Source organism: Podarcis muralis, chromosome 10, assembly GCF_964188315.1.
Source record: "Podarcis muralis chromosome 10, rPodMur119.hap1.1, whole genome shotgun sequence".
Taxonomy (NCBI): domain Eukaryota; kingdom Metazoa; phylum Chordata; class Lepidosauria; order Squamata; family Lacertidae; genus Podarcis; species Podarcis muralis.
This window is the reverse complement of record NC_135664.1, coordinates 28454115-28480275: the sequence shown is the minus strand read 5'-3', so window position 1 is coordinate 28480275 and position 26161 is coordinate 28454115. Positions and strand designations below refer to the sequence as shown.

General features: G+C 39.6%; 1 protein-coding gene across 3 annotated transcripts in view; it reads right to left on the bottom strand.

The window, feature by feature from the left end:
- Positions 1-26161, bottom strand: part of ARID2 (AT-rich interaction domain 2) — a 97467-nt gene that overhangs the window by 59605 nt on the left and 11701 nt on the right. The window lies entirely within an intron of this gene.

The window sequence follows — 26161 nt, the reverse complement described above, 5'->3', positions numbered from 1 at the left end:
AAGTTTGCTTTCCTACATGCCCTCATCATACAATCATTGCAAGTGAGGTCAAAACCTATTTTCAAATATGATATTCTGTTCACATGTACTGTTGCTATAGTTCCCGAGAGAGACCATAGAAATAAAACTGTTAAAACTAAACAGTTCAGTCACTCTTAAAGGGGGTCAGATGCATGTGCTCCCACAGAAACACGCTTAACCTTGAATCACCTCCAGCTGTAGTCTTGATCATAGCTGTTGAGGTACGCATTCTACAGAATCTAAGTCCTCAGGCTGAAGGAGGTATTTCTGAGACTACAAGATAGCCACACTACCATTTCTGAAACTAAGTCCTCTTACACTAATTCAGCAGAGCTAGACAGAGGTTATATGTACAGTACTTATTTATTTGAAGTTTATAGTTCATTCTCTACCAAAATTCTGAGTGACTCACAACAAGAAGAAAATAAATTGAATGCAATAGAATGCTACAATGAAAACACAACATCATCATCAAAATTTGTATACCACCCTATACCTACAGGTCTCCACATATATATGGCATAAAACAGTGGCAGAGTAAAAACAGTTCAAAGATAAGATTATATATTTATAGAGGCAATTTGTGAGGGAAACACAATGGTTTGTTTTTTTTTCCATGAAGAAATCAGCACAAGCCTTGGCTTGTGCATGGAGATTTAAAGCTTGCTTCAAGTTTGATCAAATCATGGTTTGAAAACCTGCTTTGGTAAAAAGAAAAACCTATGATTTTCAGAAACTACTGTTTATTAAATTCAGATGCAACAAAGGATAGTTTGCTGCCAACCATGGAAAGAAGTTTGAAATCTTATCCCAGGGAAGCATGTAAGCCTGATGCCCATTCCTGATAATGCATGTAACAAACTATGGCTTGCTGTTACTGAACCAAATCAATTATCACATTGCAATCATGCACGAGTTCCATGCACCTGTATGAAGTTCCTTTACTCCTGCCTTTGTACATGGGAGTTAATAAGCTAAGATGCGGCATATTTAATTATAACTTTCAGTTATGTGCAAACTGGGAAACAATGGTTAATGGCTTCCAAACAAGCCAGGGTATAATGCTTTGGTCCAAAGTTGGCTTTCAAATTCTGGCTTGTTTTAAAATTAAATTAGAATATTGCATCATTGGAAAACACATTGGCACAGGTAAATATTCATTATCATCTGCTCAGGACACTTCCTTTATAGTAGTTGTGGTGGTGGCTGCAATTATAAATCTATGGCTTAGTCAGGGAGTTCTTTGTCTTTGTCTGGAGCCACCCACCACATGGAAAACCATGTGTCACTGCTACTGTTTGGTGGTGGTGTGATATAAGGCAGCTTCTCATCAGATGGCTCCAGACAGCTTTCTGCATCAAGCAATTTAGGCTGCAACCCTAAACAAACACTCATACTAGGGAGGTTAGTTTCATTCTACTCCATAGGAACTTCCTTCTGAATAAACTTCCTTAGGATTGTGTGGCTGCCCCACAGATCTGTGGAACTCCCTCCCACATGAAATTCACCATAGAATCCCGAATGTTTCCTTAAACAATGTAAACAAGCTTTTAGTAGATAGGAATAGGCAGAGATATGGTGGCATTGTAAAAAGACAAACACCAACATTCCATAAGCCACTACTCCACTCCAACCAGAAATTACATTAACATGAGCAAAACTGGCTGATATATCACTACAAATATGTAGCAGCAACTCATGAGTTAATGATAATAAATATAATGTGAATAAGGTAAAAGAAACACATTTTGTTGCTTTCAGCTGTGAGCAAATTCTATTTATTTAAAACTTTTACAGCCCACATCTCCTTGCACTCAAGATAACTAGTAACAACATCAGCTCTACAAACAAGGTTAAAGCGCTACTGCACAAATAAACTGCACATTTGACCCAGTCTCCTCACACTACTGCACTTGCTTGCCTTTTTTGAATGTTGCTACAGCCACCACTACTGGCGTTTCGAGTTAGGGGCATGAAGTGAAGTACTACAGGAACTGGCTGAAGCAGTCTCACCTCAGACTTTAATACTTTACTTTTTATTAAAGTAACAAAAGAAAGAATGTGCATGCAGGTACAGTTGCTAAAGAAATACCCTCTATTTCTCTGTATAAAAACAGTAGCAGCTGCCACAACAAAAGCATCAGAGGAAAGAAAGTGGGCCCAGCAATATGGGAAGGCCACCAAAGGTAAACATCAGAGAAGGATTTCTAACTTAGCAGTTTCTAACTTAGCTGCTCGCCCAGAGGCTGTAGCTTCTCATCTCGGGCATATGATGAACAAAATAAATGACAGTGTGAGTGAGAGTGTGTGTCTATGTATATGTCACACATGTGCATGTACACACACACACAAAAAAATGTATTCCACCCCTAGAATACATTCACGTGTAGGAATAAACAATAAAGCAATAAAGCATAGCAGTCAATGTTTACCAACAACTGTAACTTTATGCCACATGTATGTATGAATACGGAAGTAATGTTAATGACATGCACCTGAACAGGCAAATTGGCTGAAAACCTAAAGCACACTATACGTTTTAAAATACAGTATCAGTACAGGCAACAACTGACTAAAGCGCACACTGCAGTGACCTGGAAATTTGGCGGAAAAGGGGGTGTAACGGGACGGAGCAGGTTTATGCGTGTTCCACCATCACACGCAACGACCCAGAACACAACCCCTGTGCAAATCAGGGGCTGCCTGTACAAGTTATTCACCTTTGAAATATGCATATGGAATTGACTTTGGCTAAAGTTTCCATAGGGACGCGGGTGGCGCTGTGGGTAAAACCTCAGCGCCTAGGACTTGCCGATCACATGGTTGGCGGTTCGAATCCCCGCGGCGGGGTGCGCCCCCGTCGTTCGGTCCCAGCGCCTGACAACCTAGCAGTTCGAAAGCACCCCCGGGTGCAAGTAGATAAATAGGGACCGCTTACCAGCGGGAAGGTAAACGGCGTTCCGTGTGCTGCGCTGGCTCGCCAGATGCAGCTTGTCACGCTGGCCACGTGACCCGGAAGTGTCTGCGGACAGCGCTGGCTCCCGGCCTATAGAGTGAGACGAGCGCACAACCCTAGAGTCTGGCAAGACTGGCCCATGCGCGCAGGGGTACCTTTACGTTTTACCTTTTTACCTAAAGTTTCCATGCATTCATAGACAAAAGAAGTATCATTGTACACAAGCTTAGCTTTTCCTTCATTTCTCTTGGACTCGCTATCCATAACCTTGGTGATGTCCTTGTTTCTCAACTCTCATTTTGCCTCCCATATCTCCTGTGAGAGTTTCTCTGCCTATCACTGTCTCCCACACATAGACTGCAGACCTTACGCCGTTCACTCCACATTTTAAAAAGCAGCTTATTCTATTGCTTTCTAAGCAATAAGCCAAAAGGAGAATGCTTCAGGGCCATTTCCTCATTTGTGAATAACAAAGCAAAGCATAGCCATACACATCACCCACTATTCAGTAGACACTTTCTAGTCAATTCAGAAGCTGTTTAAAAATACCCACTGACACTACTCATCTCATACAAATAAGCTTAAATCTTTCCACAAGTTCATCAGCAGAATTATGAAAACATATTCTCTTCATTTAAATGTATCTTTCTATTAAATCTTGGCCTGATTTTCCAAATCCAAGCAGCAAGTGTTCTGGCTCATCAATATTTTAACCATGAAAGTTGTTGAGGTAGAAATGGAAAAGGGTATAGCACAAAAGTAAAAAGGAAGTTCAGGTTGCTTTCTCTAGCCTTACTCTTTCAGCAATACACAGATGATATGTTTTTTTTAAAACAGGAGTGGGAGGAATCTTAGAAAATTGTGTACAGAGAAAATAATTAATACAGAGACACAGCTGGCTTACCTTTTCAAAAGGAAAAGGTATGTACCTCAGCTTCACCTTACTGCATCCCAAACGGTCTATATCTGCTCTTAGTTCAGCTGCTCTGAACTGTTTTGAGAACAGATCCCTGCACCCCATAATGGCAACAGGATTCTGCACACCTGCACAAGCATATAATAGCAGATCTCAACATGATGCCAAATCATGCTAGCTCTCAAGCAACTACTTAGGAAGGAGATGACTGTGTATGAAGTGCAGCAAATTCTGAAAACAGTTGCTAAAATCAGATGTATGTAGAGCAAAGGGGAGGGAAAATCATATCTGAATCTTTCCGTTTTCTTCTGCACTGCCAGGTGGGAGAGTGGGTGAGGGGGAGAGAAACTTGCTATGGTTTTCATTTCTGAAGCAGAGCTGTTCTAAAATCAGAAGAAAGCAGGCTTGAAACAGACTGAAGGTTTACGCTTACCACCACCACCGACAACTCAGCTTGCAAAACCAAACTTCTTACATACAACCAAATGTCATTAATTGAATGAAGAAATCCCAATTCTACAACTTACCTTCCATATAAAAAAAGAAAGTGTACTAACTGGAACATTAATTTTCCACCACACATAATAGCATCTCCACAGCGTCCCCTCCAAAATTTTCCAAGTAGTTCACTCAATAAGAATTTTCACTGACACTAGCCAATACAGCAGGGGTCAGCAAACATTTTCAGCAGGGGCCGGTCCACTGTCCCTCAGACCTTGTGGGGGGCCGAACTATATTTTGGGGGGAAAATATGAACAAATTCCTATGCCCCACAAATAATCCAGAGATACATTTTAAATAAAAGCACACATTCTACTCATGTAAAAACACACTGATTCCTGGACCATCCGTGGGCCGGATCTAGAAGGCGATTGGGCCGGATCCAGCCCCCAGGCCTTAGTTTGCCTACCCATGCTATACAGCCTAATCTAAAATAAGTCACCCTTAAAGCCACATCCCTGAGAGGAAACGCCACTGAACTCAGCAGGGTTTACTTTTGAGTAAGCATGTACTTTATAGGATTCTAGATTCAGGTAGGTAGCTGTGTTGATCTGATGCAGTCGAAATAAATAAAAAAATTAAAAAGGATTGTACTAAAAAGGATTGTACTATTAAACAAGAAGATGTCACAGTAGGCTCTAACTGGTAAGGAAGACTATGAACATTCTTTTAAGAGGTTGTTCATGTAACCACAGATCTTAATTTTGAAGACCTTACTGGCAGAAATTCAATATAACACTTGTTTGTAAATGAAAACTATGCCAATTTGTTATCATGCTAATATATTAGCAAGTATAGTTAGAATTTCTTTGGTTTACAAGTTTTTTTAAGCGATTCTGAGGAATAAACAAAACCAACTAATAGCAACATTTATATTTATTAGTCATGTTTAGCAAGGGGGGGGGGGAGAATAGTGAATATTCTAGTACCAGCTAGATTAAAATGAGATAGCTTTATAGATTTAGTAAAATCTCATGAAATCTTTGCAGTTACTGCCTAATCTAAGCCCACCAATCATGGGCACCCACAGGACTTTTGCTGTGGAGAGGCCACATAAAATAATATTTTATATATAATTTGGTATATCTAAACCACCCTCATCCTTCATCTTCATCAAGGAACAGGTTTACCATTTCTAGATCTGGTGACTGAGCTGTTGCCTGGTAGACCTGTCCTCTGAAAAACTTGTATTCCAGGTCTACCCTTCCCCTCCTTCTGCCTACTTTTCAACAGGTAGCCCTGATGCCCACCAGCCTGGCGCCCAGTTCTTTCCGTGGCTCCCTTCGCCCCTTTCAGGCCTAAACTACGGTAATTACACTGCTCCTTCCTCCTCTGCACTTCTCTAACCCTCCCCCCGCCAAAAAAATCCTCCCAACATGAATGGACTACACTTCAGGATTGTCTTCCCTAACTGCCCCTTTCCTGCAGCAGAACAGCTATAACACTCCACTCTCTTTCAGTCACAGCCCCTGCAGCATGAGTATAATAATAATAATAATAATGGGTTTTATCTGCACTGGTAAAGCAATTTTTAAAAACTGCTAAAACATTTTTAAAATGTTTACAGGCACATGGGAGAAGAGTGAATCACATTTCTTTGTATGAAATAAGACCAGATTTGGTAAGATCAGGAACTCCTTTCTTTGGTACTACCTTTTGTTTTGGGCTGACACACAGCTCCCCAGTCATTAAACCCTAGATTGCTGAATGGTTTGCCGAAAAGGCTTTAAAACAAACCAAGAAATCCCTTCTTTAGAGACTCTAGACAACGCTGGTTTTGCTCTAGCCTTCTCCTTGCCTAGTTGGACAGATCTGTTTTACTAAATGTTAATTATTGCCTAGGACTTCATTCACTGGCTAAAACACTGTCAGGACAGTAAGACCTGTAAAACACTGTCAGGACACTGCTCCTGACAGTAAGAGCTGTTTGACAGTGGAATTTGCTGCCAAGGAGTGTGGTGGAGTCTCCTTCTTTGGAGGTCTTTAAGCAGAGGCTTGACAACCATAGGTCAGGAGTGCTCTGATGGTGTTTCCTGCTTGGCAGGGGGTTGGACTCGATGGCCCTTGTGGTCTATTCCAACTCTATGATTCTATGATTCTAGGAGGGAGCAGGCTAGTTTCTCACAAAACAAGCCAGGAGCAGTAGCGGCATGTATTGCTTTACATCTCAGGTTCTACAAAAGTTAGGCACTGTCCAAAGTGGGCATGAGGACATTAATTCTGTGGAGGCCAACAACTGGTAATAAAAGGAAAGTAAGTAAGCGGGTGGCGCTGTGGGTAAAAGCCTCAGCGCCTAGGGCTTGCCAATCGAAAGGCCAGCGGTTCGAATCCCTGCGGCGGGGTGCGCTCCCGTTGCTCAGTCCCAGCGCCTGCCAACCTAGCAGTTCGAAAGCACCTCCGGGTGCAAGTAGATAAATAGGGACCGCTTACTAGCGGGAAGGTAAACGGCGTTTCCGTGTGCGGCTCTGGCTCGCCAGAGCAGCAATGTCACGCTGGCCATGTGACCCGGAAGTGTCTCCGGACAGCGCTGGCCCCCGGCCTCTTGAGTGAGATGGGCGCACAACCCTAGAGTCTGTCAAGACTGGCCCGTACGGGCAGGGGTACCTTTACCTTTACCTTAAGTAAAGAATCACACAAAATTAGACTGTAGTTTACTTTGTGGAGCAAGAACTAAGTTATAAATTGATCTTCTTAGCTAGTTAACAATGGCAGGAGCTGGATTCAAGTTTGTCGCTTTAGAAGCCACTGTGTTAATTCACCTTTGCATAGATCAATGAGCATGTTCATTGGCATTGGTAAACAGCGCTTCTGTGTGTTCTGGCACCCATCACAGTGTCCCGTTGTGTCAGAAGTGGTTTATTCATGCTGGCCACATGACACAGAAAGCTGTCTGTGGACAAACGCTGGCTCCCTCGGCCTGAAAGCGAGATGAGCGCCACACCTATAGTCGCCTTTGACTGGACTTAATCATCATTGGCATTAGTAAGGATCTTTTTCTGATCTCATTGACATGAACTGACAATAGAAATTTTAATAAGACATATGAAACATAAACGGACAATTATAAAGCTTCTAAACATTAATGGAGAAATGTTTAATTGTGGTGTGTTGTAGACATTTTTGTCCCAATTTACTATTATATTATACTATATAATATTCTAGTAAATTTGTACTGGAAACTAGTATAAAACATGGGCCCCATGGTACGGTATATCATATAGATTTGTTTTCCAAACCCTTTCAGATAACTATTAGAAACACAGAAGGGATTTTTTTGAACAAAAATTACAGTATGTTTCAATGGAACAGAAGGAGCTCACAAAATCAGAATAGCCTTGCTTGGAGCCAAAGTTCTTGGACCACCAAACACACCAAAGAAACTTTTGCATTAGTGCAGCAGCTGAATATTCAAATGCTTCTGAACGCAGAATCTTTTCCCATCAAGAGTCTTAAGGAATACTGTGCAGAAGAACCAAGCAAAGAAAACAATCTTCAAGAGTTCACTAATAAAAGCAACAGTTACATTTTATATCAATTAGCATTTTTCAGTTATAAACCTTAAATGCAGGTATGTATGAAGATGAGAAGGAAGCCCCTCTCATGATAATGTAATACATTAATGCTCCCATAAGTCCCATTATATCTGAGAGTACACTGGACTCTCATAATAAGACATATGCATTATGTGGAAAAAGGGTTAGAAATAAGTACGTTCAGCAGCATTTGGAAATGCTACAAAGGCCCATTTGATCTTACTGGTAGTTTTAGTATTATCTGAAGGTTGTAGTCCTATATACAATTCTCTGAAGCAAGCTACACTTTACTTCTGAAGAAATATGCATATGATTACACTGTAAAACTTCTAAAAGCATGTATGTTACAGAATAAGCTAAAAGAAGGTAGGAAATGAAGATTTTACAGGACAACACATTTTATTCTCCAGTTTTTCCAAGGTTTCCCTGTTTTGCTACAGTTGCAAAGCCTTGAAAACCTTTCGGCTAGTCAAAAATTAGTATTAAACAATCTCACATTAATTACCCTGAAATGACCCAGCACTGACTAGCTGACTAACCCAATATAGCAGCAGTGATAATTTACTGTTACTAAGCAAAATTAGTTTTCCAATACATGTCCCAGCAAAACTAACTACTTGAATATACCATCTCAAAGTAAATAAATTTTACGCCACACTAAAACACAGTGATAGACAGTGAGGCTATGCAAAAACCAGCATTTGTAATCATGTAGCATTACAGAACCTCACAGTGATCCTAAGCAAATTTATTTGGAAGTAGGACTATTGTTTCAATGCAAGTTCATTTGAAGTAACATGAAACTTGATAATAATCACAGCCATCGTAAGCTTGCTCAATAGTCTTGCAAGGCACAAGAATCTTATGAGTGAGCTCACTTTGTTCCACTGTTTAAAAAGTGTGGCAGTGGGAAGAGAGGGATGTGCCAACCCACTGGGACAACTCCACTGCTTCCATGAAGCTCTGAACTCCTTGCCCTGAGTTTGGACTCCTTAGACCATCGCTTCTAGTCTGACTGGCCTCACCTTTCTTGTCATCTAGTCTGAGAGCCGATGCTCAGCCCCTCTCTCCTTTCTGCCTCAATAAAGGTTTGTTCTGTACTCTTAAGAGGCTCTGTCATCATGGGCTGGACAGGAGTGAGGAAAACAATAAAATAATATCTCTCACACACTATATTCTTTACAAACCAACTGATTTCATAGAGACTGTATATAAATAAATAAAAACTATAGTTTGAGCTGAACAACAACTTTATTACAATAATAATCTATTAATCACAGTAAATTGCTTCTAGGACATTTTTTAACATTCTTATATTGTATATGCTGGTTACAATATAACATAAATTTACCCATTGAACTCCCCCCCCCCCTTTGCATTTCTTGTAATGCAATATCTTATGCAATATTCTTTCCCAGGGTATCCAACATTAAGCCCTCTGGAGGTTGAAGACTACAGCTTTCATCATCCTTGATTATTATGCTGGTGAAACTGATGGGAGTTGTAGTTCAAAACATCTGAAGAACACAATGTTAGCTGTCTCAGTTCTCTGCCATACATTCATTTCCTGTCTCCTAAAAGTTTTTATATTTTTTCCATAAGCAATGAAATCTGATCAAATATATCCATCTCTGCCAAAAGCTCTTAGTTCAATGCTGAATATTTTTCCTGCCAATCGTAAGTCGAAAAACTCAGCAAATTCATTAAATGGAAAGTATTCTACAAAAACTTAAAGAAAAATAATAACCAACGAGGGTAAGAAGTTATAGATTTGTCTAGTAGACCAGCCTCATGCCGCTGGTCAACTAACAAGGCATCTTACTTTAGTTTAGAACATGTCATCTTACTTTAGTTGGTTTCAAATTTATAATGTAGCAAGTTGAAATAAATACAATGTACAGTCCTCAGAAGTATGCTTCACTGGGAATTATTTGTAGGTAAGTGTGTTGAGGAATGCAGCCAAATCAGTTTATTTGCCATATTTACAGACTGCCCAAATGCCCCAGGACAAAAATGCACAAAAAATGAATAATAATGTTAAAGACCAAGCAACATAAATTCCATACAAATAAAACAGCAGCAGCAGCAATAAGAATTCATTCCATTCTATCTCACCTTTGCCCAAAGACAGAGCAACAATGTGTGCCAGTTACATTATCAACTGTTGCTTCAGTGATATCACTACCAACTGGGCTTATCCAACATCTAGGATAAACCTTTCACCTAAATTTTGACATTTTGAAATATCAAAACACTAAAAAGCCTTGCTAAAATCAGTTGTGTGTATATATCTATATACTGAAAACAGGTTTACCATCAAGAAGCCATATCATAATTGATAAGAAATGTTCAAGGGAAGTAAAATATTACTAGATTCAAAATATTTTCCCACTATGCCTAGGCAGAGAGAAAGGAACAACTCCCCTCCAAATGACTTAAGAACCTGAGACACCAATAAAGATTAGAATTGAAAAGCATGGACTACAGTAGTAACAATCCCATACGTGCATGTTCAGACAACACTCTAAGCCAAACTTTGGCTTAGTTCAGCATAGCAGTGAAAAGGGCCAGGGTTTGGGAAAGCAGCAGCAATCTTGAATATTTGTGAGATCCTGGTAAAGCCATAGTTTGGCTTTCCATGTTACGCAAACCAGGCCTTTAAAAAATAACTAAGAAGTTATCTCAAGAGGCAGTATGTTGCTCACCACTAATTTCTTCCAATCAAATAATTGGTCCTTGTGCTACAAAAATACATGTCAGCTGGCACTATGAAGCCATACTAGTTTTTCATTTGTTTTCCCCTATCAGTTCATGAAGGAAAAAATGCTTCCAGTCAAAACTTTAACTAGGCTCACATGTGCAGTTATAATTAGCATGCTGCTGTCCTATACCAATTAAGTTGTGACAGGGGGCTCAAAGATAGCCTTGGTTATAACAGGCTATGCGGGAAAGACATCCATTCTTATTCCATATAGGCAGAAATATCACACATATTTGGGAAGCGTGTAACAAATCTGATTCAATGCTTTAGAGAGTTAACCTAAAAACAAAAATATGCAAAAAGGAATAATTCATTAAATCACTCCTAAAATGTGTGTACTCTGAGTCAATTTTCATGCAAAAGAATGGCTCGTGATATGTCCAGTGTAATTTTACGTCCCATAGTCAGTAACATTTTGCTTGCAATTTGATTTCACAATTCAGTAGAACCTGCTTTTAAACTACTGCCCTATTTCTTGGTTTAAACTCTCCTTTGTTAAATTTCATACTGTTGATCTCAGCTACATCTACCTGTAGTACTCTAGTCAGCCAATTTTCTCTAATGTATTTCCACTTTCACATTTATGGAAGCTGCTCTCATGCTAATAACTACATAATAAGCCCAACTACACATATTAACATCTTTTCACTAGGAAACGTTGCTAGACTTCTAATAATTTTGTTGTTCTCCTATGGTGCTGTACAAATTTGTCCCAAAGAAAAACTGTACAGTGGTACCTTGGGTTACATACGCTTCAGGTTACAGACTCCACTAACCCAGAAATAGTACCTCAGGTTAAGAACTTTGCTTCAGGATGAGAAGAGAAATCGGGCTCTGGTGGCGCGGCAGCAGCAGGAGGCCCCATTAGCTAAAGTGGTGCTTCAGGTTAAGAACAGTTTCAGGTTAAGAACGGACCTCCGGAACAAATTAAGTACTTAACCCGAGGTACCACTGTACTGGGGAAAAAGTAACCAGACACCGTTATTTTGTTAAGGCGAAACTGAGAGACTGGGACAGCCATTCTTGCTCTTCGAATTTTGACTTGTTCAAATTCAAGTTGTTGCTTTACAACAAAATTTGGATATGTAAGGATCCCTCAGCATTCTCCTCATCTTACCTCCACATGCTCCATCGCTGGAGGCACTCTCATCTAGCCCTGCTATGCTGTAGGAAGTGAGCCAGACTGGAAGGAAAGTGCTACAAGCAATAAAGCAAGGTAAGGTCAGCTCTCCATCAGCAATACAAATGGTTTGCTGAAAAAAATAAGACTCCTGCTCTCCCTGCTTTAGACATTAACAGGGCAGCTGTGAACAAACGAACATGGCTGCAACCATGACATATAGAAGAAATTCAGCTTTACAGATTCTCATATAAGCACCTTTAGTTTGGATTTGGATCCCAGGAACAGAGACGCAAGGCCCCAGCAGTGAGGAATCTCAAGCCCAATGACTAAATTCAGCCCTCCACTTCTCACCATCTGGCCCACAGGACTCTCCTCAGCTCACAATCCCTCCACTGCCACACTCCTCTCCCCATGTCACATGTCTCAATGGCTCTGCTTTGAGTGGGTCCTTGCTTGCCTGGATGGAGCTTAGAGAAGAGTGTGTGTAGAAACTAGCCTACTGTACAAAGCCCTACCTCCTTCATTAGCAGTGTTAGAATCTCAGATATACAGTGGTACCTCGCAAGACGAATGCCTCGCAAGACAAAAAACTCGCTAGACGAAAGGGTTTTTTGTTTTTTGAGCTGCTTCGCAAGACGATTTTCCCTATGGGCTTGCTTCGCAAGACGGAAACGTCTTGCAAGTTTGTTTCCTTTTTCTTAACACCGTTAATACAGTTGCGACTTGACTTCGAGGAGCAACTCATAGAACACGGTGTGGTAGCCTTTTTTGAGGTTTTTAAAGACTTTGGTGATTTTTGAAGCTTTTCCAAAACTTTCCCAACACCGTGCTTCGCAAGACGAAAAAAATCGCAAGACGACAAAACTCGCGGAACAAATTGATTTCGTCTTGCAAGGCCTGTATAAGCTAGGTGCCAAGTGGATCATAAACTAGGGTTACAGTTGTCAAAATGGAATGTCTAGCTGCCATTTTTGGGCAAGACGGCCCAAAGTGTCTTATTTTTCAAATGATGAACTGACTGATTATCAGTTCAACATCTGGCGAGTTTAGATGACCACCTTGAGCTAGGTTAAGAACTTCGATTACCTGAGGAAGAAAGGTCACTTTATCCAGGGACAGTCAACGTACATACTGCCCTATTTCTACCTCTTTTTCTTAATGGTGACATGGACCACTCATAACGTAAGAATATTCTTCATAACTGTGAGCAGGACAATGGGGTAGCGTAAGTGAAGACAAGCTACAACAATTAACTATAATGTTGTCCATTGCTCCTGCTCAGGCTGCACAGAATAAGCATTTTGGTTCCTGAGATTCATTCTGATTGTGCAGATAAAATATAACCAACAGAATTCTACAGGATGAAGTATTAGTGTGTGAAAACAGTCAACATCCAATGATCCCAGGCATGCACCTCCAGACAGTAGGCGCCATCCTGGCACCCAGGCATCTTCACTTATTCGCAAGTGGCAGACAGTCCAGTGCAAAATGCACCGCACATGGCTAATTTTCAACACCTACTGCGGGTATAGGGTCCACGGAAGGGAATTCAGCCCTTGGGCTTATGAGGTTCCTCACCACTGAACTAAGGCTTTGACCTAATGGTAAACACTACACTGACCCGGACTGCAACTATCACACAAATAACCACGCTATATGCTGTAAATCAATTGATATTTCTTATTCATAATGAAAGTCACATCATGAATGGTTTGGAATGGGAGGGGGGATATGTTGTTTACATTCCTGATTTACACCCATCAGCAATTAGGTCAACTGTGCCCTCAAGGGGAGGAGAATTCTAGGATCAGGGTGCAATTACTGAGAAGGCCCTATCTTAAGTTCAAAGAAAATGAACAATACTCACCAGTGGACTATGGGAAGTCCTCCATCCCAACAATCTAGGTGCCCATACTGTATAATACAAGGGGGTGGGCACGCTATCAGATATCTAGGTCTCAAGTCACTTGGGGCTTTATGTTTACATCAACACCTTAAAACTGGGTCTAATCAATTTAATCTGTAGTGCAGACATGTAAAGAGTCACAAGAAAAAGTGTTACATCCCTTATTTCCTGTTACAATGGATTTGTGTACATAAGTTCAAACTACAGTTACATTCTCAAAGTTTACATTGCTTCTGTCTATGTAGTACTGTATATGTACTCCATGGAAGGCAGAGAGTGGTCTACCTTTCTACCTCACACTGCCTATTACCTATGACTTACGAAGTGTCTCCATTTCATGCCTGGAGAAAGCGTGGCACTTTACTTACTATTATTAAATGCCTAAAGATGCTAGGTCAAGAGAAGGCCCTGTCAACAGGCTTGCAATTTAAGTGAAATGTTAAATGTTGAGTGAAAGGGAAAGGAGGGAATAAAGTGAGGATGAAGAAAATCAAGGTGGGTTGTCAAACATTATTTTCAAAAATATTACTATTTTTTACAACAATTCCAGCAATATGCCAGCTACATCCTGCCAGGTACACTTGCAAGATCAAACTCCACCATAGTTACTACCAGTAGTTATAACTACTGAACTGTATAAGAAACTTTTCATGTGCAACATGGCACAGTACCATTTAGAAGTATCACCCCTGTGATGCAAAAAATTTTATGTTCAATCCTATTCATGTCTATATAGATTTAAGCTGCAGCAAGTTCAATGGGGATCACTGACCAGATAAATGGATATCGGATTGCACCTTTAAGGGCTCGTCTATATAACCAAACACCATGGTTAGTAAGAAAACAGGTATCAGTAGCATATCACTGTTCATTTACTTCCTCCCATGTAAATTAACTTTTAAACGCCAGTTGGCACAAAGTAGTGAAATTACTATGTTAGTCACCAGTGCCACCAATGCTACCTAGATACACTGACTAGGGACATTTTTCCTCTTGAAACAGTGCATTACATGTAGCAGACAACAAGTTCAGAAGAGCCATCTTCAACTACACCATGGACTCCTCAAATACATTTACTGGGGATGTTTGCTTCAGCCACCGAAGCATGGAAGCAGAAGTGGCAGCAGGCAAGAAGAGATTAAGCAAAGAGACAGGAAGCAGTGAGGTGGCAGGGGCAGAGAATATTGTAGCACAAGCAAGAAGGAGCAATTCATAGAAATAAGCCACATAACATAATGAAACACACACATTCTACCTGAACACCAGAACAGTCTGGGGCACAGGGCATATACAGGTCAATATAGTAGTATTCACGCACTAGATTTGTAAAGGGCAGAGGGGAAAGAAGCAGTCTGAAATCAGGAGACCCAACTACTGAAAGGGGGGGGTATTGTTTTTGTTTCTTACTATGTTATGCATTTCTGTGTTATATATTTGTAAGCCGCCCTGTGATCCTCCAATGAAGAACAGTATATAAATTTAATAATAATAACAACAATAATATATTCAATTTCATGCTTGAGTCCTGACATCTCTATCCTGGGTAAATGTGGGGCTGCTTTTATTAAAATGCATATATATTTGCTATTTTCAGTTCATATACCACAGACACATTATAAAACCACCTGCTTTATAAGGGCATTTGCATGATGCAGGAATTCACTGTAGGATCAGGATTTAACTTTGCATATTTAAACATAAAGTTCATTTGACAATGTATTACTCAATTCCTAGCTAACCAAATCCAATGTTCCATACTAAAGAATTTTATCACTATGTCCTCAGTTTAGTTCTATCATTTTTACTATTATTATATCTCCCTCAACTTTCTTACTATAATCTTGTTTTTCCTAAGTTTTATATAGTAAACTGCCACTGGAAATGGTTAAACCAAGTTCAACTATAATAATTCATTACTGTATATATATTTTAGATTTCCCTAAAAGCCTAAAAAATAAATCCACACTTATTGCTGCAGGTACAAAAGAAATACTTTTTTTAAATGAAAGCAAGTTATTTCTATACTCAATAAGGTAGGGGTGAGTAACTAGTAACCCTGCAGATGTTGTTCAGCCTCCCAACTCTCATCAGTCTTAGTCAGCACAACCAATGGTCAGCGATGATGAGAGCTGCAGTCCAACAATATCTGGACAGCCACAAGTTAGCAGCTCCTGTTGCAAATCACATAGCTGATTTCATACAATCCCTTCCTAACCCTGAAACTGTTCACTTATGTTTATTTTGATCAAACATCCACCTATCAACTCAGTTCTTTTGCAGAGCATAGGATTAGGCTCAGGGAACCCAGTACAAGCAGACACATGCCTGCTTCCTCTGTTGTGGGAAACTGGACATGCCTATAATCAAAAAGTCACTGTTTACTGCTGCTTTGTTGTATCTGTTGGTAGAAGACCACTTTTGTTATACTGTTTTGAGTTGCTGAATCAATGCTATCAGTATTATTATTTTAACAATTTGTATACCACTTAAGCAGTTGTCTCTAAGCTTTCTTGAGTTGTTGCTTTTGGGGAGAATCAAAGTTGGCTTCCAACCTAAGGGTTATAGAATGCTCAAGCTGGGAGCTGAAGCACTGGATTTTTGAAAGCAAATCTTAGCTTTATCTTCATTCTGTTGGGTGCTGTAGTAGCTGTTGCAATGCAGAACTTCTACAAATTCAGAAGATAAATTCTGGCTGAAGGCTAAGAGTCCAATCCAAGACGGATACCTTCAAGAATGAACAGCTCCCTTTCCCACCAAATCACAGTCCTGGCTGCAATTTTGCACTAGCACAGCAAATGCCTGGGACACTATTGCTGCAACAACTCAAGAAAGTAACACCACCAGTGCAACTGTGCCAAACATGGCTTTTCAAAACAAGACTGAAGAGTGGCAAAGAAAAACAATCCTATCCGTATTAAACTAATGTTAACACCAAACCACAAAGTATTAACTTAGTGACGTGAGTCCACAGACAATTGCTAGTACAATTGTGCCAATTCAAAACATTCCTAGGACCAGCCACCGAGCCACAAAAAATTTAAGTTTAAAAATGTATGGCTAATGAATCAGAACCTGATAATAAACATTCTTCTGTAGTCTCTGATTCTCACCTGCAGACTCACAAATGGAGCTTTATGCATGAATTAGTTAACAACTCTTTATAGGGCTGGACCTCAATAATCATGACATTAAAAACAAACGCAAAAAACTGGAGTTTAAAAATGTATGGCTAATGAATCAGAACATGATCATAAACACTCTTCTGTAGATTCTGATTCTCACCTGAAGGCCCACAAATGGAGCTTTATGCATGAATAAGTTAACAACTCTTTATAGGGCTGGACCTCAATAATCACCACATTAAAAACAAACACAAAACACGTTTAATCTAGAAACCTTCTCCCAACCTTCACATTCCCATGCTATTTTTTTTTTTTACCAAACAACAAAACATGTAAAAGCATGCTTCCCAGCAGCACTGTTTCTTTAAAATCCTTCATTTATTTGTAATCCTTCAACTATTTGTAATTCACTTTGCTAATATAACTGAGCAAATCTTAAACATCAAACCTGAAGTCCTATTCAGAGGAATTATATTAACTGCTGCTGCTCACATCACAAGAACAGGTACAGTCCATGAATGGTTACTGACACTTTGGCTTCTAACTCCTCACTACACTTCCACAAATCATAAAATTACCACATCTGCCAGGAAGTGCAATGCAATATAGTTAAACTAGAACCTCTTTTGTTTAACTTTTTAGGTGGGAAACAGAATGTAAAACTGAATTTTTAAAATGCTGAGAGCATCCAATCTTCTACATCCAATTTTAAATAAAGCTAAAACCCACTACCTCATTGTGAGAATGCAACTGTCAAAGTAAAAAGCTTGTTCATATTAATAAATCTCTCTCTCTCTCTCTCTCTCTCTCTCTCTCTCTCACACACACACACACACACACACACACACACACAGAAAGCGAAATCATCTATAAAGAGGAATGTGTTGAAAATTCAGTGAGGTGTTTGATCATCTTGTAACATGTTGGAAATCTGATGAGGTTACTGAAGCAATTTTCATACACACACGGTTATTGGCCTGAAATGTTTGGATATTAAAGGACACCTTGGTCAGTCCTTCTCATTCTAAGCACCTGCTAATGAAAGCAATTTTAGGAAGAATTGTTTAGTTTAACACTAATATGATGCAATTAAAATACTGAAGTCTGGAGCACGTTAATATGTGGTCATTTGTTTAACTTCTTAAAGACGTGGTCTACATAAAGACCAACTCATGAGCTCACTATATGTATACCAACGGCACACTCCTATGCTCAAACTGCACTGCCTGAAGGTATATCAGTGTGGGGTCTTGATGCATACATGATGTCAGGGATATATTGACAAATTCTCACTGCTTGCTCCACCAACAGAGGGACCAAATACGGGTGGCATTAGGAGCAAGTCAGGAAAGGAAGTCCTAAACACCTTCAAGCCCCTCTCCTGGTTATTACGCTGGTAAAAGGTTATGCCAGAAAAAGTACTGATCCGATTTAAAACAGCCCCAATGAACTCACACTGTCCTCATTCTGTGCACACTATTGTGACAAAGCATAGGATTCTGAATAACTCTGCACTCAAATCATAGCACACCCAGACCTGTATATAAAATCTCTTCCACAGAGCCCATAACACTATATGATGTACACCAGGAGGCTATATTTCTCTGGCCTCCTGTCAAGCATACAAGGGGATTCTGATTATGGGAACTATGGAGAAAGGACACTTTGCACAAAGGGCTTTAACTCAGCAATATGTTATTCCTCTACTTGTTCTAACATTTTTCTTCCAAGAATCTTTAAATATATTTTGCCTTAGGACACACAGACAAGATTCTGAGTTTGACTCCTTCAACTAGAGATGAAGGGACAAAGCACCCTACATGGCTAAGGAAGGAAAAGAAGAGTCCATGATTCAATCCATGACTACTGAAAATATTTCAGTCTTTTATGTGCTTCTCCCTGCTCCCCATGAAAACAGTGCCCCAGTTATACTGTTTAACTGTTGGTTGCAGTGCCTATCTGCACTGTATAGAAAGGGGTAGGGTTAATGCCAGGTTCTCTGATCCAACCATTGCTACTACTGCCCAAACACTCTTGATGGCTTTTGTCCTGCAGGATTACAGTAGAACAAATGGACATGCACAGAGTTCCCCTTCAACTACTCTCATGGGAGATGTGATTATATTTTCAGTCATTACACTCTCCATCAGGCAGAGTGAAGCTGAGGTAAAGGAACTGGAAGAGACTAGATGGCAGCACCCAGTATTAATCACTCATTAGCATCTACTGAGAATCGAAGTCAAGGCTGTGTGTTGCAGATGCTGACTATTGCTGATTCCTGTCCTGGGATCACTAGCCTTACCTCCCCACAAGCAGCCCTCCAACAGGTGCGGAGGAAAGGGTGTTCCCAATTCCCAGTGTCATAAAGACAACTAGTGAAGCCTACTGCAAGACCAACAATTGCCAGCCTTCATGTTCTAGCTGGACAACTTTGCAAGATGTTTGACAGATGTTTATGTAACAGTTGAAACCATACAGCAAAGGGAGGCAGCAATAGGTAAATGCTACTTGTTACTCTTCTGCTTATTATCATAGGCATAGTAGCCCTACTGGAGTAAGAAGGTTGGCAACCATAGCCATTTACCTGCTTCCACAACTGACTCCGTTGACAATGTTCTTTAGTGAAAGCATTCAATTTCTCATAGCTGTTGTTTGTTAATTACTGAAAGCTTGTTACTGCAGTTTGTCTTCCTGTGGGTTGTTTTTAACTTTGTGTTGTATAGGAATCTGGCTACACTACACATTACACTGACTTTATATGGGGTAACCTGGCAGCCAGCTTGATTGCCTGGTAAAGCCAGCTTTGTCAGATGCTGAGATGGACTGAAGGATGACAAGTATTTAAGAGCAGTTCTTTCTGTGTTGTTAGTAAATGCCTCAACAGCATCACTTAAAAAAGTCACCCCTTAATTTCCTTCAACAGGTTTTGTAATAAGGGGGGGAAATCCATAGACCCTAGTGAAAGTCTGGTTTTCATAACTGGTGCCAAAACAAGCTTTTTAAAGACACCACAGACTTCCTTAACAAACTTAACTCTATTAGACAACTTCCACAGGAAACCGTCTCAGCAACTGTGGAAATAGAATTATTATATACAAACATCACAATGACGATGGGCTTTGGGATATCATGACTACCTTCCCTGGCAAAGAAATACAGTCAACATCACCCCAGAACATTCACATATCATCCTCTTTACATACTATTGTTTCAAGTTGAGATACCCATCCCTACAAACCCACAGTACCACAAAAGGCACACGTACAACAACATATACCAACATCTTCATAGCAGACTGTGTAATATGTGTTTTAACTAGCATTTAACCCAGTGGCATACCTCAGATACACTAATTATGTTTTAATCATTTGGACAAATAATGAGGAACTGTTTCAGAGATATCACCAAAACATCACCTACTGCCACCCTACAGTCAAGTTCTGCTTCATCAATTCCACAGGAAGTCCAAGAGGCTTGGTGGTTTAGACCATAGTGCCTTTGCCTTTACCATCTATTCCATACAACACACTCTGGATATAGTACAAAAGACATCTGAATATTTGCTTATACAGAAACTAACCGACCACTAAAACCTACTTCCATGGCACCAGTTATACCGACAGTGCATTATCTACATTCAGTTGACTGTCTGTAAGGATCTGTTCAATGAATGGAAAGGCCTGCTTCACACATAACCCTATCCATGGTTTGGTGGATCATCTAAACCATGCACAAACTATGGTTTAATTACTGCCAACAAACAAGAATCTGAAGTCATGGTTTGTTGTTGGCTAAGGAACTTTTAGTTTGATTTAACTACGGCTTGGCATTACATGTGAATCCGACACCCTTCCTTAATTATGGTTTGGACATCCTACCCCAGATGCCCACCAAGCTTCAAAGATGACTATGGGGTGTGGCGCTTGTCTTGCTTCAGTCCGAGGAAGCGGGCATTTGTCCGCAGACAGCTTTCCGGGTCATGTAGCCAGCATGACTAAATCACTTCTAGCGCGACAGGACACCGTGACAAGTGCCAGAGCACACAGAAACGCTGCTTACCTTCCCACTGCAGCGGTACTCACACTGGTATGCTTTTGAACTGCTAGGTTGGCAGGAACTGGGACGGAGCAACGGGAACTTACCCCGTTGTGCAGATTCAAACCGCCAACCTTCCGGATCAGCAAGTCCAAGAGGCTCAGTGGTTTAGACCACTGGGAGTGGGTGCCATTACAAAGGAACAAAACAAGAATAGTTGGAAATCAAACAAACCTGGGTTTGTTTCACGGTCTGTGGGACTATGTGTGATTAATATGTGGTTTCCTAAACAAACCATGGATCACTGTTATGTACAAACCAGGCCATAGGCACCAATGCAACAAACCAGATAAATCTTTTTATTAAAATGAGAACACTGCTAACAATGCAATCTATAGCATCTAGGATTCCTATGAATGCCACTCTACAAATCACAAAGTGGCTGTCCTAAAACTCATTAATCTGGATGGACAGAGAAAATAGTAATTGTGTAAACCAGTATCTCAACAGCTACCATTGATTTCTTCTTCCCTGTATAGTATCATGGAAAACACTAAGGTGCATCACTTAAAAATGTAATTTCCACTTAGGTGTTTCCTTTTAAAACACAAACAACCACCCTTACATCTATGCTACTATCCAGTCCCTTTATGTATATGATGAAGAGAACTTTAGGCCATGAAAGTTAATGCTTTTGAAATGCTGGGTTTTTATACCACCTTTAAAAACTGTGCTCTGTTAGACTTTTCTGCTCAGAAGTAAGATCCACAGCTTAGGGACTGCCACAGATAATGCCTCATTAAGATTACCTCTCCCTGAAATTCTGAGGCTCACACAACTACCAAGAGGACTCCCTCATCTTAACATCTGAGAGGGTATGTAGGGAAGTAGAAAGCCTTCCAAATATTTGAGGCCTAAGTTCTTGCTTTAAACAATGAGTACCTTGAGTCAGGTCCAGAAACAAACCAGCAATCAGTGCAGCTCTTTTAAACAGGAGTTATGGGAGTTGTAAATAGTAGCCCAGCCAGTAATCTGGCTCTTGCATTTTGGAACAGTTGAAGGTTCTGAGTTGCCTTCAAGGGTAGCCCCACATAGGGTGCATTCTAGTAATCCTATCTGGAAGTTACTAGAGCACGGAATACAGTGGTCAAGTCATCTAAACAACTATCTGGGCATCTATTAACTTTGTGTATTGCTTTAGCACCAGCTGACTGTCTGAGACTGGATGCCCACATAAATGTACAAGATGAATAGAAAAGTGACAAGTAAATGCCTTCTTAAGTTGTTAACAGCGATTCCCCAGAAGTCATTTACACAGGTTTACAGATCCTCACAGGGATAATTTCAGGATGGAAACAGTAAGTTAGATGTTGTTGTTATATCAGAATAAAGATGTCAGCCATCTTTCCATTACTTCTTCAGAGGCATCCACAAATTCACTCGCCAGCTCACAAGGAGAAAGATCCCCAAGCCCTCTGACAAAGTGGGAATCCAGCACCAAACAGATCCCTGCTCCAGAAGCATCAGTTCCACTGTAGGTTTTGAGCAGATAAGAACAGCAGGAGTCCCTTCCAAGCAGAGGGAGAGACTCATGGTGTCTTAGTTGACCCTTGTGGTCCCTTCACCTCCAGTAATAATAATAGTAATAATAATAATATATTTGTACCCTGCCCTTCTTACTAGGTTGTCCCAGCCACTCTGGACAGCTCTACAATTCTATGATTCTACTTTCACCATACCCTGCACACATGAAATACTGTACCAGTCTCTCAAGCCCCTTTGCATGCCAGAGAATACTGGGGAAGACACTGGCAGCTACTTTTTTAATGGCTGATTAGTAAGCCAAGCCAACATTTATTCTACTATCTGTTTGCTATATTCTGCCCCTTCTCCAAAAAGTTCAGAGCAGAATCTACCTCAAAGGACTGTTTTGAGAGAATGTCTGTTAGAGGGTGAGTGTGGTACAATGGTTAGAGTACTGAACTATGACCTAGGAGACTAGGGATTGACTATCCAGTCAGCCATGATGCTCACTGGGTGACCTTGGGCTAGTCATCATTTCTCAGGGTTGTTGTGAGTATGAAATAAGAAGAACCATATGCACCATGTAAAATAAATAAAAAGGTTAGGCTAGGTTTGGCTAACGTGAAACGCCAACCAATTTTCTCCATAGGTGAGCAGAAATTTGAACATGGGCTTCCCATATAGAAACCCAACAGGTATCACTGACTGATACCTGTTGGGTTTATTTATACACTGGCTGTATTACCAATCTTACATAAATAACACTAATTTGGCATTTTAAAAAACAGTGAAGCATTTAAAAGCAAATTATGAAGCAAGATTATTGCATATAGGACTCAATCCACCTTACTTAAATGATTAGATCAGTGTTTGATGGATACTAGCAACAATTTTAAAGAAATATTCCTATACAGTGTCTTAGAAAGGAGATTATCTCTTCCAATTATTATTTTCTTCAAGCTTCTCCATTTTTCTTTTAATGTCTTCATTTTCTGCCTCCATCACACTCCCTGGACAACTGCCTGCACCTCCTTAGGGAGACCTGCACCACATGTAATCCAAAGCCTTCTATTCCCATTTCACTCTAAACAACTAGAAATGCCAAAATCTATTCTTCTATTACCACAATGTCCATAAGGCCATGTGTTTGTGAATACCTTCACATAGATAATTGTCAATGATCACACCAATATCTGCTTTAAGACCCACTTGAGGGCTCACAACATTTTTGTTGTTGAAGATACTACATTTTTCAGTGACTGCAACATGAAACACAAATACTGTATGATCATCATAGAATTGTAGAGCTGTAAGGGACCCCAATGGTTATCTAGCCCACCCCTCTGCAATGCAGGAATCTCAGCTAAAGCATCCATGGCAGATGGCTATTCAACCAGAAGATGTGAAAAGGTTCCTCAGCAAAACACAAACATATTATCAGCATAGCCACTATTGCAGTCACATACTTGAACTCACTCTCCTGCACTGATCATACTAGTCTGTCTGGACTAGCAACACCCACCCTGAGGACTAGTCCCCTTGTGGCTTACAGGTGTGAAGCACATCAATTCAGTATACCTGGAACTCGCAAAATCATTCTGTCTGGAAGGATACTTCAAACATGCTCAAATCATGAACAAGAAAAAAGCAAGGAAACATCTGGGCTGGTGCGGGGGTGGGGGAAGGGTTTGATAATGGTGACATTGGTTCAAGAATGGGCTAATATCTGCCCCCTCATGAATATGTTAATAAAACAAAGGCCAGTGCTCTAGATGAAAATCTGCAGTTACAAACCAGTGTATGTCCACATATCATGATTAAAAAAAGATTTATACATCCCTACAAGGCAAAGTCATAACAGGGGAAAAATCACAACATAAGTGATCTGGGGCCAAAGTTGGGAAGGTAATTCTTTATAGGTAAAAGGTAGGTCTGGAGACTTTAAAAGCCAGATCAATCGCCCTTACAAAGATCAATTATAACAAATAATTGTATCAATCATAGGATGTTCATACTATACTCATTGAGAAAATAAAAATTCTTCAAATTCTCTTTTTTTAAAAAAAAAGTTCTGAAGTATTATGAAAATGACTGCATAAATTAAAAAACAATAATTATTGATGCTTATGAGATTATACAGTCATCAGCAGATAAAGTTTATTTTTGCCAATATGTTAGCAACAAAAAAAAACCCACAAAGAGATCACAGTCATTTTCTAGTGCAGCAGTGGCACACATGTATTTTAACAAGGGCCCCCTAAAAGCAAAAACAATACAAAACTAGATTTTTAAGTATGTCCAGGTGTGTGTCTGCTGAAATGAATATCAGGAATAAAGAGATGACATGATCTAACACATGAGTTACAATGGAATCTTATACATGCCTGCTCAAAAATAAGTCCCTGTGGGGATCTGGGTATAGGACTGTATTCCTAATCGGAATTAACTCTGTGCCACACTTTGGCTGCAGTTTCATTTGAAACTTGAGTAATATGGGAGAATTACAGTGAAATCTCAAGAGAAGCATGTACTATGTTTTTTGATTAAGTGTATCTCTATTAGCTTTTTCCAGTACTTAATATCTGTAACAAACCCCAAAACATCCTTAAAAATATCAATATCTCCTTATCCAAACCCTTTAGAAGTGAAGATACAAATTAAGGGTGCACATATGCACTTGTAAACAAGAGATTTCTTGTTATAGTCAAATTTTAACAAAAGCATATGCCATCACAAACATGCATACAGCAACTTTATATTCCAACTGATTCTGCCTAAGGATTTCCAGACTTCCTTGTAACTCAATAACCACTTCTACACTGTTGCTGTGACTCTACAGCTTTAAACTGGAAGTCAATCTAGGACAACCAATGGAAAGTGCACCTGCAAAAATTACATTTCTTAATTCAGAGTGCTAAATCCCCTACAGTTAGATTTTAAAATTATTAAAACTTGCCTGTCACAAAACAGAGCAGACTGTACCTACACTAACAGAAAAATGAAAATATTTGCATCTTAAGTTTAAATTATAAACTCAAAATATTAAACCTGTTTAAAATAAAATAACAAAAATTCACATAGATTCCTTGACAGAAACATCTACAAACATGGGCTATATATATTTGTATTATTTGAAAGACAGCATCATATTACAATTACTACAATTCCATTATAAAATATAGAACTTCAAGTAAATACTACATGAAACCATTTATCAATTAAAATTGCTAAAGATTGGGGGGAGGGGAAATCAAGTAACAGCAACAGCATACTTCAGAAATCCGTTCATAGAACCAACATTTCAAATTTATATGTAATCCAAAGCATACCTTCAGCAATAGCAGTCATTGATGACAAAGAATGTATACATCTACCATTTATTTTAAAATACATAATTGTAAAACAACATTCCATCTTAAAAAACAGACAAGCAATGTCACTTAATTATTTTGCAATTAAACACTGAGTTGCTAAAACTAAAATTAATTTGCTTCATATAGCCAGCCTTACTATGATATCAGTGTTAAATAACCAATAAAAAGCTTCCTGCAACTACTATTTGTACACACTGGGCATCAGGCAGAAGTAAATAAAAAATAATACAAATCCAGAAACATCATAGCCTTTAACAAAAGCAAAAGGCACTTTCAACTGGCAAGAGACACAGCAGCAATTTTTAAAAAGAAATGTCTTAATGAAGGAGAAGATATTGCTTATTTTTCACACCCTAAAAAGAGCAAAATGCTACTACCCCCATGTTCCA